Below are 15,295 nucleotides of genomic sequence, written 5' to 3' on the forward strand. Positions count from 1 at the left end.
TCAGGACTTGAACTGTGGTTGAGTACATGGGAGTCCAGTGACATAGCCATTACGCCAACTGCTGGTCCCATCTCCTATTTCATATTAATCAGGGTTGTTAATTGCAAGCAACAGAAACTGACCTAACTTGATTTAAGCATAGAATGGATCTATTAAGATAGTTTGCAGAGGGTCCAGCAGGTGGTATAGTGGTTAAGGCACTGGTTTCTTACATGATCGATAACGGTTCAAGTCCCAGACCTGGACGCTTGAAACTCATGCATGGATTGAGTGCATGTGTGCCTGAAATCCTGAGAGGAGAATGAAGGATAAGGGATTGTGGCATGGCCATCTCCCCTGGCGGGTGATATCTCACTTTATCTCTCTGTCTCTCTTTCTCTCCAGCAAGCACATGCACCCTATAGTAATAATTTCTCTTAGGAAAAAAAATAGTTTGCAGAATTATTGGAAGGGATGGAGAACAAGGCTTGAGGAAAATAAGCCAAGAACAATATCCAAAACCATACCACTAAACTGTCCCAGTGAGAAAGTCACTGACACCACTACCCAAAACTCTAAACAATAAAGAATATAGTTTATAACACTGGTACTCCTGATGATTCTCACCTTCAAGCAGAGGGCTGGAAGCAGGGTGGTAATATGTGGAAGCTGTTTAGACACTGTGTTTGCTATGGTATAACAGACATGTGAAACCTTCTGACTCTTCTCTGTCTCTAGGTGTCCTGAGAATTCTATCTCACTGTGATCAAATGATCAAAGTATAGCCAATTCCAGAAGGGGTAATTTGGCAGATCCCAGAATAAAAACCCAAGTCTTGACTCTACCAATTCTTTCCATACCTGAAGGAAGGCAAAAACGAAACAAAAAATAATTTCCATCTATGGCTCTTCAGAAACTACTTTCAAGGCTCAGGATCCTTATGGAAACAACTGAGCCTTGGATAAAGAGCTAGAACTGTCTCCATTGGGGCTTTTTTTTCCTCCCATATAACCTTTCCCACATAGACCCAATTCTTTCCAAAGCTATTTTATTTCATTTTTTTATTTCATTTTCTTTTGTACATTCAATCACATTATTTAGCTTACAAAGTGAGTATTTCAAGAGGTGAACATTTCTCCCTAGCCCAGTTGATAAAACTATAAAACATCTTCAATAGATAATACCACATTTCTTTGTTCCATTAATGCTTTGCCTCCCTATTTTTCTTCTAAATGTCCTTCTTCAAAGCTAACTTTTAAAGAGATTTTTGCTATAAGGCATGTGCACTCACCAGAAAGACAGAGAGAGATAGAGACAGAAAGTGAGAAATCACTCCCCCAGGAGGATGGCCACACCAATTCATTCTCCTCTCAAGATTTTGAGCATACATACACACATGTGCCCTGCGTGAGTTTTTTTTTTTTCCCAGAAAAAGAAGCACACTACGAAGTTAATTTTATTTGTTCAAGGGCTCATATTGCAAGCATTAAACCAAGCATGGGCTTTGATTCTGTGGGCCCACATTCACATATTAAGGTAAAAGCAAACTGTGATACACATACTTGGATGAAAACTAAAGGCTCATGGTTATTCACATTGTAGTTTTAGAATTTCTACAGCCTAGACCTCAGTAGTCACAGGTCTCTCAGGTCCTTCTGGATGTCCCGCAGCATATCTGCACTCTTCTTGAGCTGAGCAACCTCGTCGTCCTTCAGCTTCTGGTTGATGACACTGGTCAATCCCCGAGCATTGAGGATACACGGAAGGCTCAGGAAGACTTCATTCTCGATGCCATACATCCCCTTCACCATGGTTGACACTGGATGAATCCTGGACAGATTTTTCAACATGGAGTCAATGAGATCAGCCACACTTAATCCAATCGCCAAGTTGGTATATCCTTTTAGCTTGATGACTTCATAGGCACTTTCAACAACCATCTTATGCACTTCCTTCCAATTTTCGCTGTCATTGTCTGTCCCCATTTCTGGATTCAGTTCCTGGAGAGAAACACCTGCCACATTCACGCCACTCCACACGGCCACTGTGAAAACAGGACAAACATCCTAGATCTTTCTGACAATATTTCCTCTCTTAGTTTAGATTTCACTGGATTCAACTGGATCTGCTCCAGTGACGAAGGGCTTGAGGTTCCCCCCAAGTGCTGATATTTGCCTTCAAACAGCAGCACATCAGACCTACTAATTTTTAACAAAATTTTAGGTGTCTGAAGAAATAAGCTTCCGTGTTGCAGATCCATCATTTCTCCTTTGAGCTTATCTTCCAAAACATCCACCAGGGCAAGTTCATCAGTCAGAGACTTTTCCAGAATGCTGATCGCACACGCCATACCAACTGGTCCAACACCCACTACAATGATCATATTGTTGGTGACCGTTGCTTCTTCTTCTGCAACTAGTGCAATGAGTTTATCCTTAAGAATTGCCATTGTGCACAGGGCAGAGAAAGCTCTCAAGATGGCTGGAACAGTCAAGCTTAGAGGACAATGTCAGCTAGCCCTGCATGAGTCTTAAGCTGCTGAGTCTGAGACTCGAACCTCAGTCAACTGCGTGGGAGTCCAGTGACATAACCATTACACCATCCACTTGTCATTCCAGAGCTATTTTGATCAACTGGTTTGATCAAAAAGATTGGTATCTTACAGAACATTGTGTGTACTGTCTCCTTAATCCCATTCTAAGAAGAAATTTCAGTTCATTAATTAATTCTTCCCTTCAGTCAGTAAACACTTATTGAACTTCCATTGTGCTCTAGGCACTGTGCTAGGTATTGGAGACACAAGAATGAACTAGACAAACATGACACTTGCACTAATAAACTTACAGTCTGGTGAATACAGACAAGAAAAGACACAATTATAAAGAGGCATGTGATAGTTTAAAAATATGCCTACAAATTATTTGATACTCTTCCCTTTAAGAACTTAATTCCCCTCCCTTTTGAGTGTGAGTTGGACTTAGTGACTCATTTTTTCTTTAATTTTTCCAGAGTGTGCATATGCTCACCAGAGAGAGACAGAGTAACAGAGAGGGAGAGGGAGAAAGCACTGCCCATGGGATGTGGTCACACCCCAATCCCTTCTCCATCCCATTGGAAATTTGGACATGTATGAACATGTACTCAGCGTATTTTTTAAGTTGTCAAGGCTAGGATTTAAACCATGTAGTTGGCTATCTGGGCTCAAGCCCCTTTAACCACCAGGCCATGAAGCCAACCCAAGTGACTCACTTTTAACAAATAAAAGGGGCAGAAGTAATAATGTGTGACTTTCAAGATTTAATCATAGAGATATTGTAGTTTCCTTCTTTCACCCTTTCTTGGGTCACTCATATTGAGGAACCTTATTGCCATATTATGATTACACTCAAGAAGCCTAATGGAAAGGTCTATAAAGCAAAGAACTGAGGCCTCCAGGCAAAAGCCATGTGAGTGATCCATCTTCTAAGCAAATCCTCTAGCACTGGCCAAGCTTTCAGATGACTATAATCCCAGTTGACAATTTATCTAGAACCTCATGTGAGATCCTCAATCAGAATTAGTCAACTAACCCACTTCTTACCCATAGAAATTGAGATAATAAATTACTCTGTTTCAAGCCATTAAGTTTTGGGGTAATTTATTATACAGCAATAGATAACTCATACAAAGTATTTAAGTGCTGTGAAAAGGAAATACAGGGCGCTATAAAAAACATACAGTAAAGGATTTTAGTCTAGTTTAGAAAAGCAATTTTTACTGCAGGATTTGTTAAGCTGAGACCTGAATAGAAAGGGGGAAATTACAGGCCAGTTGATGGCATGATAGTTAAGGCAGCTGGATCCTACATGACAGATTGCAGGGTTTGAGTTTCAGACTTGGGAAATACAACAAGCATGTATGTGTGTGCCTAAACCCCAAGAGGAGAATGGAGAGGAAGGGATTGCAGCATGGCTAATGTCCCTGGGTCAAGGGGGTGATTTCTCACTTTATCTCTCTTCCTCTCTCTCTCACTCCTCTGTCTCTCTCTGGTGAGCACATGTACCCTATAGCAAAGAAAGAAAGTAGAAAGAAAGGAAAAGAAAGAAAGAGAAAGAAGAAAAAGAAAGAGAGAAAGAAAAAAATAAAGAGAAAAAGAAAAAAAGAAAGGAAGAAGAGAAAGAAAGGAAAAGGAAGAAAGAAGAAAGAGAAAGAAAGGGGACCAGCGGTTGGCATAATGGCTATGTCGCTGGACTCCCACGTAGTCAACTGCAGTTCGAGTCCCAGACCCAGTGGCTTAAACTCACGCCGGGCGCGTGTGCATATGTGCCCAAGATCCCGAGAGGAGAATAGAGGAGAAGGGATTGCGGCGTGGCCATCCCCTCTGGGGGGTGATTTCTGACTTTCTGTCTCTGTCTGTCTTTCTGGAAAACACACGCACCCTATAGTAAAAACCTCTCCACAAAAGAAAAAGAAAGAAAGAAATTAAAACAAAAAGAAAGGAAGGAGAAATTAGCTGTGATGTAGAGGTTAATGAAAAAGGAAAAAATATTCTAGGCATGAAGAAGATTAGGTCTGTAGGCAGACAGGATAAAGTAGCCATGATGTTTCACTCCGATGGAGTGAAGAAAAATCTAGACTCAAAATGAGTTGGAAGATAATTTCAAACATTCAAATGTAAGGGGGGTAGTGACCTGAAATGGGGAAATGGTAGAAAGGGAATGGAGATTTGTTGGCAAAAATTTGTAGAAATTTTCTTCTGAAAATTTGAAAAGAAGTTGAGATTATTTTTATAGATGAGAATGAGAGAGAGAGAGAATTAAATGCTTTGAAGAATATTGAGAAGATTTGAACTAACTGAAATTATAAGAGAATGCCAACAAAGAAACATATTAGGATTGAAAGACCACAATGCAGACCCAAATGAATTTGGAGATCATAAATTTATACTAATGAGTACAGTTATTTCACTTTTTTTTATACTCAGCAATTCAGGTGCAGAAATGGGGACGATTACTTGAAGTGACTTAACGCTGGAGGTTTTGCCTTGGAAAGTAACACAGAAAAACAACAAGGCATTAATTTGAGGATATTTGAGTGTAATTGCAGTGATGAACAATGGTAGTAGATGAGCTGAGTAGAGAAGAAAAGAAGATCAGAAGGAGGATGATAAAATGAGGTGTGGTACACTATGGTGACCCAGACAGCCTTTGAGTGAAGTACTTAACTGCTCCAAGTTTTATGGACACTACCTCAGGCTGCCTTCAGCTATGCTGCCAGGCCCTTCAGGGACCCTCATATATACGCAGAGAGCTGCCTTACCGAGTCACTTCCCTTCTTCAGTGGCCCACATCCTATAATACAATAGTAAAAAAGGCCTGGCCATCTTAGTCTAACTTCACAACAACACTCAAAGGCCACTGTAGTTTCAGAGCTTATCTATGAGGTTGATCAAGGCTGTCATTGAGTCTACAGTAAATCCCAACTTCTGTTTAATTCTGATTTATTCCCCTCCTTTCCACAGATATTAATCCCAAGGGCACTTCTTAATATATATCCTGCACTAAACTCTTTCTGAGAGTTTGCTTCCTGGGGAAACCAATCTGTGACATAGTGTCTATGAACTTAGAATCCCAATGAGGTAGTATATTGGGAGTAACTAGGTGAACTGGAAGGATGGAAGTGTGTGGTTACAGGATGAGATGTCTTAATTTATTATTTTAGAGGCAAAGAAATTCTGGATGACAAGGACAAAGATATGGTCAAGAGGGTGGGTGACTGAAATGGGATGAAGGGAAAGGTCCTTAAGGAGGTCACATGAATCTTTAGGGTCATCAATAATTCCCTCATTCAACAGATATTTATTGAAGATCTACTTTGTGAGCTGTTTATCTCTATGCAACAAATTACTACAAAATCTAAATATTTACAACAACAGAAATTTATTATCTCACAGTGCTCATGGGTTAGGAATCTGGATCAACTTAAGTGGTTGACTCTGTTTCAACATCTCCCACAAGTGCAATCAAATTATTGGCCAGGCTTTACTCTCAAAGCTTGAATAAAAGAGGATCCATTTCTAATCCACTTCTAAGTTCACTCACCTGACTGCTGGCAAGCCTTAGGGCCCCTCTGGCTGTTGACCAGAGACATTAGTTCTTTGCTTTATGGGCTTTTCTGTGTGATAGTTTACAACATGGCAGCTGGCTTCCTTAAGAGTAAGGCAACGAGTGAGAGAGGACATTCAAGAGGCAAGTCATAGTTGTTTTTTAAATCTATTTTTTTAAAGAATTTGCTAGAGGGTACATGCACTTGTTGGAGACACATACACAGAAGGAAAGTGAGAAAGAATCCCCCATGGGGGATGGTCATGGTGCAATCCCTTCTCTTTCATTTCTCTTTTCAGGATTTTGGGCATTTGTGCGCCTGTGCCTGGCATGGTTTTCAAGCCACGGGGTCCGGGACTCAAATAGCATAGTTGACCATGTGGAATCCAGTGACCTTAACCATGAAGCCATCAGCTATCTATTTCTTTATTTTTAAATGACATATAAGAATTGTACATATTTATGGATTATACTGTGATGTTTCAGTATATGAATATAAGGTGTAGTCATGAAATCATTACACTATACATATGCTATACATTTTAATTTGCATATTCATCACCTCAAATATTTATTGTTACTTTGTGTTGGAAACATTCACAATTCTCTCTTCCAGCTATTTTGAAATGTATGGGGCTGGCCTGATAGCATAGTGGATAAGCACTATGCACTGGGAGCCAAATCCCACATGGCTGACTGTGGTTAGAATCCCACCTCCAGTAGCATTCAGAACATGACACTACATGTTCATGTTCAAAATCCTGATGGGAAGGAGAGATGGAGAAGAGAGGATAACAGCCTGACCATGCCCCTAATGCCCCATTAAAGGTCTCTCTTTTTCTCTTTTGCAAGTGCATGCGTCTTCTGGCAATTAAAAAAATATATGCATAGTAAATTATTGTTAACTACAGCCATCCTACTGTGCTATAGAATATTAGATCTTTCTCTTCTTTTATAGCTATAATTTTGCATCTATTAACTAACATTTCCCTTTTTCCTCTCCCTTTCCTAACCTCTAGTAACCACTATTCTATTCTGTACTTTTATGAGCTCAACTTTTTAAAAATTTATTTCATCATTATTTTAAAAACAATGACAGTTTCAAAATATAAAAATAGGCCTGTTATCAAATAACTACTAAAATATTGTGATTTGTGATTAAATATGGTTTTGAAGCTTAAATATTGTTTTGCAAACCACAATGTTTCATTTACAACAAATCAATAGTAGTGCAATAGTACTCATAGATGTTTCTAATAAATAAAAATATTAATATTATTTTGGAACCCTTTGGAGGCAAGCCATTATATTTTAGATATCTACAATGACTATAAAAGTAAATTAATGATAGCCATTAATGTAATTTGTTATTTAAACCTGAATTTGGGTGACCAGAATAAATTAGTCATTTATTTGGGGTCTGACCCATATATCTGAAAATTAAAATAGAAAGTTAAAATTTCTCACTTCTATGCAGTTTATCAACAAATATACCCCAAACATTCCAGCACCTGTAAAAGGTAATCTATTTAGCATTTCCAATATGTGATTTATAGCCATAGATAATACATAAAAGCATTTCCAATATGTGATTTATAGCCATAGATATTAAATAAAGGCTGACACAACTGGATTCTAAAAGTTCGTATTTGATAAATTTAAAATACAATAAATGCCTATGCCAAAAAAGAACTGGATCCAGAATTACGTTCTAAATTATGGAAGAGTCTATGGGGAAAAGAAAATAGCAACAAAATGACAACAGATGTCAGGCAATTCTCTCAGAGCAATATGTATCATCTAAAATTTCTGTACTCAATGGGTTCCAATTGAATTAAAATTTAAGCATATTTATAAGGATTTTTTTAGAGGTTTTTGCTATAGGGTGTGTGTGCTCAGAAAGACAGAGAGACACAGAGAGTCAGAAAGTGAGAAATCACCCTACAGGGGGGATGGCCACACCACAACCCCTTTGCTTCCATTCTCCTCTCGGGACCTTGGACATGCACACACACGCGCCCAGCATGAGTTTAAGCCACTGGGTCTGGGCCTCAAACCGCAGTGGACTACATCGGAGTCCAGCGACATAGCCATTATGTTATCTGCTGGTCCCATGAAGATTTTTTTCCCAGTAAAATTTCTGAATTCTTTTTTTTAATTTAAATTTATTTATTTACATTCATTCACTATACATCATTACAGCAAACAAAAAGAGATTTCCCATCCAGAATACACTGTATATTGGCTCAATCAAGCACAACAACATACGTGTTATCATCAACAAATAATCTTCCATTTCTTGTTTCCTGTATATTTTGTTGTTTTTGCTATCCTTGATTCCCTATCTCTCGCCCTCTGCCGTGTCTCATCCTCCTCCCACACTGTCTCTGGTATCCATGGTTGCTTTCTATGCCTTTTCCCCTCATTTTATTTATTCACTAATGAATTTAATTAATCTAAATGCTTTGAATAGCAAGTGCAGCTGATACATACATATCCATGGTCTAGATTTGGGAAACACCTTACCTTGAAATATACAATGGCGTTCTTGTAAGAAGTCATTTCTTTGCTATCGTGCAAAGGTCCATTTTAAAGATAATCCAGGAAAATGAGTTCAGAAAAAGAAGCACACTCCTCTAATCTGGTTAGCAAATGTTGCAAATCAATTTCTACTTGAACAATGAAATGGAGAAATTTGTGAAACTACCCCTGATGTCAGTGTTAGCATTGAGTTGATGGCAGCCATTTCAGTAGAGGTAGCTAGGTCCCATTCATATGAGGAAGACAAAGCACAGAAAAAAATTGCAAAAACTTAGCAGTTCTTTGACTTTTAGTGATAATAGACAATTCTGATTATGAGCCGTGTTGCTGCATGGCATTTTTCTGGGTTCTATGTCTCAAACACAAAGGAGTTTGTTGCTACCTTGGGCAGATACACTAGAATTATCTTCTTTTAGCCTACTGTTTCTTTTCTCTAAGGTCAAGTAAAAAATGTGATTTATTTTCATATACCACACAGATGATACAGCAGGTTGGAGTCACTCTAATAAAATTGAGAGTAATTCCTTTGTAAAATGCACTGATGCTGTCTTCCCTTCATGTCTTTGTGATTACATCCATATACCACTGTAAAACATGTGTTGATCTTGAAGGTAAGTGCTTATGACTTGATATGAGTATGTCGCTGCTAACAGCAAATATTTTGGATAGTGCTACAACAGATATATTAATATATTCTACTATGCTCAACTGGGTTTCTGTAATCTATTAATATGTTGGTTGTATTTCGACTTCAGCAATTCATATGCCATAAATTGTAAGGCACCATATGATGTTCCAAGCAGCCCAGGAATATATGTCTTAACACTCCATGCATACCTTCATACTTGTATATTGTCACAAGCCTATCGAACATTCCTTTATGTTGTCATTTTGGGCAGTTTAAGACATTGTCATAGTATAACATGAGTTTTTATTACTCACAATGGATTTGTGATGTAGAGGGTCATGGCTCTAAATTCACCAAGCTCATTTCTTCCACCTGGAGGCCGCAGCTGTGGTGACAGCTTGAGGGAGACAAACAAGAAGACAGGACCATTTAAGTATATAATATGTGCAGTGAAAATGTTGAGACGTTGGGAAAGTCATGATGATTTTTGCATAGAAAAATACATCTTAACTTTCCCTACAACCTAGTAATAAAATAGGATCATGTAAAAGACTGTGGCTGGGTGGAATGGAGGTAGGGATTATTTTTATATAAGTTGCCCAAAAGAACATCTCTCTGAAGTGGCATATCAGCTATGAACTGCAAGGATAAAAAGTAACTATCCAAGCAAAAATTTAGGACACAAACTTCCTAGGTGGAGGGAATGAGCTTGGTGAATTTAGGGATTCTCAGGTTGCCTAATGTGGCTAGAACAGAGTAAGAGACCCCAAGAACCCAGGTATAGAGATCAGAGGTAGCTGGGAGCCAAATCATGAAGGCCATGTAATTCATACATGGTGAGGAATACGGATTTTATCCCAAGATTGATGAAAATGTATTGGGAGGGTTTAAGAAGATGGGTCACAAAAATCCAGCTTCTGTTTTGTTTTGTTTTTAATTTCTTCTATGCGCAAGAGTGAGAAAAAGAGAGACAATATCCTCAACAGGATCTTGAGCCATGATCTGTCCCCTCCCCATGCTTTACCTCCAGCCCCAGCCAGCCCCAACAAGTCTCAGATCATGAGCACATGTAGTACCTGGTGTACTCGGGAATTCTCTGAAGATGAACCTGGAACCTTTCCTTATGGGTTAAGCTGGCAGAGCATGACATTTCTTCAGTGCACCACCATCTGGCTTCCTAATTTATCATTTTTTTTTTTTTTTTTTTTTTTTGTGAGAGAGATTTATGCTATAGGGCACTCACCAGGGAGATAGAGACATAAAATGTGAGAAATCACTTCCCGGGAGGATGGTCACACTGCAATCCCTCCTCCTCCATTTTCCTGTTGGGATTCTAGGCATGCATGCACACGTGCTCAGCATGAGTTTAAAGCCACCGGATCTATGTGGGAGTCTAGCGATGTAACCATTGCACCATCTGCTGTTCCACCAATTTATCTTTTTGAAATATGACTGCCTGCTATAGGGAGAATGTAGACTGGATGTGCAACTTACTGAATATAGCTATAGGAAGATGGCAGAACTTGGGATAGAGCAGAAGGCAGAAAGGCAAGCACCAGCGTATACATTGCATGATGGACCATCAGTAGATAGCCTATTACACAGGGAGGAAATGTGGCATTACTTGCTGGAAGGAGTAGAGTTTTAATGTGAAAGGGGAGAAGTAGTGGTCTGGAAGCCATGCTGGGAAGCAAGGACACCTACTCCACCTCTTGAGTTGGAAGCTGTGAAGGAATGAGCCTCCTCTACTAGAGAGAAGCCTGCTCAGGAAGTCAGACTTCACATAAGGAAGTCACCTAGAGTAAAAAGTTCAGTGAGATATTCGGTGAGATCAATGCCTGAACTGGGTGGTAGGAACCCCTTTTGTTATCTGCCATCATGGACCCATAGCAAAGATCACTCAGAGGCCTTCTCTGATTAATACTAATCTCAAATAATTTGAGGCAGAAAGAGACACTATAAATTAAGAATACTAATCTCATGTAATTTGAGGCAGAAAGAGACACTATAAATTTTGAGAATCTGGAGGTGAATGTTAGCAAGATAAGCTGCTTTTCTAAATTAATTTAGGCTTTAGGCTTCAGCCTTTGAAATTCTAATTCGGTTATTAGCAATCCACCCTTCAGGAATCTTCAGCTGCTCTTCATCCTTCATCTTACTGCTTAAATGACTCAGCTAGGGCAGCCTGCCTGGGAAAACATTATTTTCTGACTTACTACAACAATGACAGAGAAATAGAAGGCGATGCAATGTGTATCTTTCTGTGCAGTGATTCTTGTGAAAGGCATGTGTGTGCTGTTTGACTTACAAGTGCATTTGGGGGAAAAAACAGATGTGGAGCTGGCATCACTGAAGCATGAAGTTGGTGATTTGGTGAGGCTGGTTCCATGTCTACGGAGGTTTTAGTTCTAATAAAGAAGCTGTGACAGAGCCACATGCAAGCTGTACATGCTGATAAGATGGGAGTTGGTATCTCAGATGTTTCCCTCCAAAACTGATCATTATGACCTTAGATGACCAACATGACCAACATGCCCTGCACTGAGAATAAAATTGACATCCAGGGCATTTCCCTCCAGAAAATTTGAAAAAGGTGGCATGTGTACTTTTCCCCTCAAAAATCAATTCTTGAGGGCCCCGCAGGTTTTGTAATGGTTACATTGCTGGACTCCCACATGGCCAACTGTGGTTCAAGTCCTGGACCTGGTGGCTTAAAACTGAATGCCAGACATGTGTGTTTGTGTGTGCACCCAAAATCCCAAGAGGAGAATGGAGAAGAGACTGCAGTGTGGCCATCCCCCCCAGGGGGTGATTTCTCACTTTCTGTCTCTCTGACTCTCCAGTGTGCATAGACGCCCAATAGAAAAAATCTCTCTAATAAAAAAAAATCAGCACTTGAAACTCAACACATCACTGGGGGTAATAAGGATAAGCAATTTTTGGACTGTCTTCTGGGACTTATCTCACGCAACACCATCCTGTGTGAATATCCATTTGATACAATGGTAGCAACTAGAGACTGATGGAGTGGACGGTCTTTGACATCATTACTGGTGAGTTGATGACATTCCCAACCAATTTGAGTACCACCTTTTGAGTACCAGTCTCCAGAACCACCTTGGGCTTCTGTCAATGCACAGCATTTCATTCATCAAGTAGAACCAAGTGCTCTTATGAGATATTTAACTCTTAATTTAACTTTAGATTGCTACTCCCCCTTTTTGCCTATGTGTGTGTATGATAATAAAAAGATTCATTCAGAAATTGGTTTAATTTGTTTGGCTTGTCATTTGATTTAGATCAAAGAAATTGTCCCCTCTTAGGTTAACTTGTCACCAGGTGTCGGTGAATCAGATCATCATCAGATCAGCAGGACAGAAAGTCAAGCTGGAAATAAGCAGACCAAGGACCAAATTTGACCCTAGATTTCGAAGTTCTTTACCCTTCCCCTAATCATGTTTTCTTGATTTTTTTTTTCCATTGGGTGCGTTTTTTAGGTATTCTCCCTCCAAACCTCCCTTCCCTTTGAAATTTTAATAACAAAAATGTAGTGTAAACCTAGTTTTGTACAGTTTCCCTTTGAAATGCCACAGGCCACTGTAATATATAAGATCTCCCCCACCCATAAGATCCAATTTTCACCTGTTTTGGGGTGAGATCGCTCCCACTGAGAATACATGACCTAATTCAAAGAAGTGCCTCCAACAGTGAAGAGTTTAGACACAGGGCAGATCCTGTTGAGAGATGTTTTGGAGTTGGGAACTCAAGAAAGTTAGCCCTCCAACAGACCACACCACATAGGGGACATGTTGCCACTGCAAATAAGTAGAATTGAAACTGACAATGCAAAATTGAATATCTCATTTGGAAATCAGTCTTTTGTACTTGTTGATTTATTCTCTTTGGTACCACTGGGACCCAATGGTTCCTTTTGAAACTGATAGGTCAGTTCTGTGGCAACAAAGTAGGCCCTGCACCAAAAGTAAACATTTTAGTCTCTTTTATTGCTAATCACAAAAATATCTGAGTCTGGGTGGTTTATAATTTTTAGAGATTTATTTAGCTCACACTTTTGGAAGTTTAAAGTCAAGAAGCCATATCCAGCAAGCGTCTTACTGTTTGACAGGGGTTTGAAGAGGCTCTCTGTAGAATCCAGCAGTGATGCAGGGTATTACATGATAATACAGAGCAAGAGCCTACGTGTCTATGTACATGTCCCTATATCTCCCTCTATCATTATTTCTCTTTACTAACACACCAAAATCCAATCATGGGGGACCCTGGCCTGATGGCCTAATTCTAATCACCTCCCAAAGGTCCTGCTTTTCATGACAAATCTTACATCAATGAGGTGGGGGGGGGATGGAACACATTCAAACCATAGCAATGATCATCCAAAAGTACACTGTTGTTCCATGAAACCAACCATGATATGTCTCTCTTGCTACAAAGACCTAGCAGTCTCTGTTGGGTGGCATCTTTCATCTTCTTCTGTGTGCGCACACGAAGCAGCCTACTCATCTCTACCTCCTTGTCCCTGCTGTGTCTCCAGCAGCAGCTGACAAGTGCCTTTCCTAGTTCTTCAAAGATTACTAATGAGCCAAAAGAGAGCAGGACAGAAAGGGCCTGCACTGGAGAGTCAGACAGTTCCCCAGAGATGATTGTCTGATGAGGCTGCATTGAGGAAGCTGGAGCCATCCATGTCTGAGAAATGGATCTGGAAAAAGGATGCCTTTCTCCCACATACTCTCAGCCTGCTAGAGCTAGGCAAACTGCCATGGCTAGATGATTTGTTATAAACCAGATTTGGATTTCACCTGAGCCCCCTCTGACCCCTGAGCAGCAGCCAGCTGTCCACCACAGAGTCTTTTTTTTTTTTTTTTAAGAGAGGTTTTTGTTACAGAGTGCATGCACTCCATGGAGAGACAGAGAGAGACTGAAAGCAAGAAATCACTCCCTTGGAGGGGATGCCCATGCCACAATTCCTTCTCCTCTGTTCTCCTCTTGGGATCTTGGGCATGCATGCACACACGGCTGGCGTGAGTTTAAGCCACCAGGTCCAGGACTCGAACCATGGTCGACTACATGGGAGTCCAGCAACATATCCATTATGCCAACTGCTGGTCCCCACAACTAATTTTTAATCCTGCGTTTAGAGTTTAGAGAGCGCAGGTAGGCTGTATCTATAAAGACAATCTACCAAATAACTCTTAGACTGAACTATCCAATTTTTTTCATCTCCCAAGTCTACCAACCTCTGAACATCCCCAACACAGTCTGACCTGGGATAAAACAAAATCAGTGCTTTAACTTATTTCTTAGAGACCCACATGATGGATCCCAGTGTTTCACATTCCCCTGAGATTGCTGGTTTCACTTAGAAAGGATTCCCATGGGAACTGCAGCATTCAATCAGTTAACATATAATAGAGATAGGGACCCTTTAGCAGGTTCTTAAGTCAGATTAAATGGCTCCTAAACTTTGTATATATTAGAATAATCTGAGGAGCTTTTAAAGACAGAAACCCTAGAGATTCTGTTTCAGTAGCTCTGGAGTGAAACTTAGACACTGGAATTTCTAACAGGTTCCCTGAGTAACTCAGATGTGCAGCAGCCCATGACTATAGTTTGGGAAGTGATGCCCTAGAGGGTTCTCGGATAGACTTCAGGAACTTCATGGACACCTGCCACTCTATAAATTATTTGGTGCTGGGACCAGCAGTTAGCGTAATGGCTATGTTGCTGGACTTCCACATAGTCGACTGTGGTTCAAGTCCCAGACCCGGTGGCTTAAACTCACACCGGGCGTGTGTGCGTGTGTGCCCAAGATCCCAAGAGGAGAATGGAGGAGAAGGGATTGCGGTGTGGGGGGTGATTTCTCGCTTTCTGTCTCTCTGTCTCTGTCTGTCTGGTGAGCGCACGTGCCCTATAGCAAAAACCTCTCCAAAAAAAAAAAAAACTATTTGGTGCTATTGTCCAGGTAGAGGCCAAGAGAATTAGGAGACACTGCTATAGGAATGTAACCAGGTCATACTACATAGTCCATGGGAAGAAACAGTAGATA

The 15,295-nt window shown here is 40.2% G+C and overlaps 2 pseudogenes; both read right to left on the minus strand.

Moving 5' to 3' along the window:
- Nucleotides 1–1,613: 1,613 nt before the first annotated feature.
- On the minus strand, nt 1,614–2,428 carry LOC102495410 (L-lactate dehydrogenase B chain pseudogene; annotated as a pseudogene).
- Nucleotides 2,429–9,020: 6,592 nt separating this feature from the next.
- On the minus strand, nt 9,021–9,571 carry LOC102494598 (mitochondrial folate transporter/carrier-like; annotated as a pseudogene).
- Nucleotides 9,572–15,295: the final 5,724 nt, after the last annotated feature.

The sequence above is a fragment of the Tupaia chinensis genome, unplaced genomic scaffold (genome assembly GCF_000334495.1).
Source record: "Tupaia chinensis unplaced genomic scaffold, TupChi_1.0 Scaffold142402_2, whole genome shotgun sequence".
Classification (NCBI taxonomy): domain Eukaryota; kingdom Metazoa; phylum Chordata; class Mammalia; order Scandentia; family Tupaiidae; genus Tupaia; species Tupaia belangeri.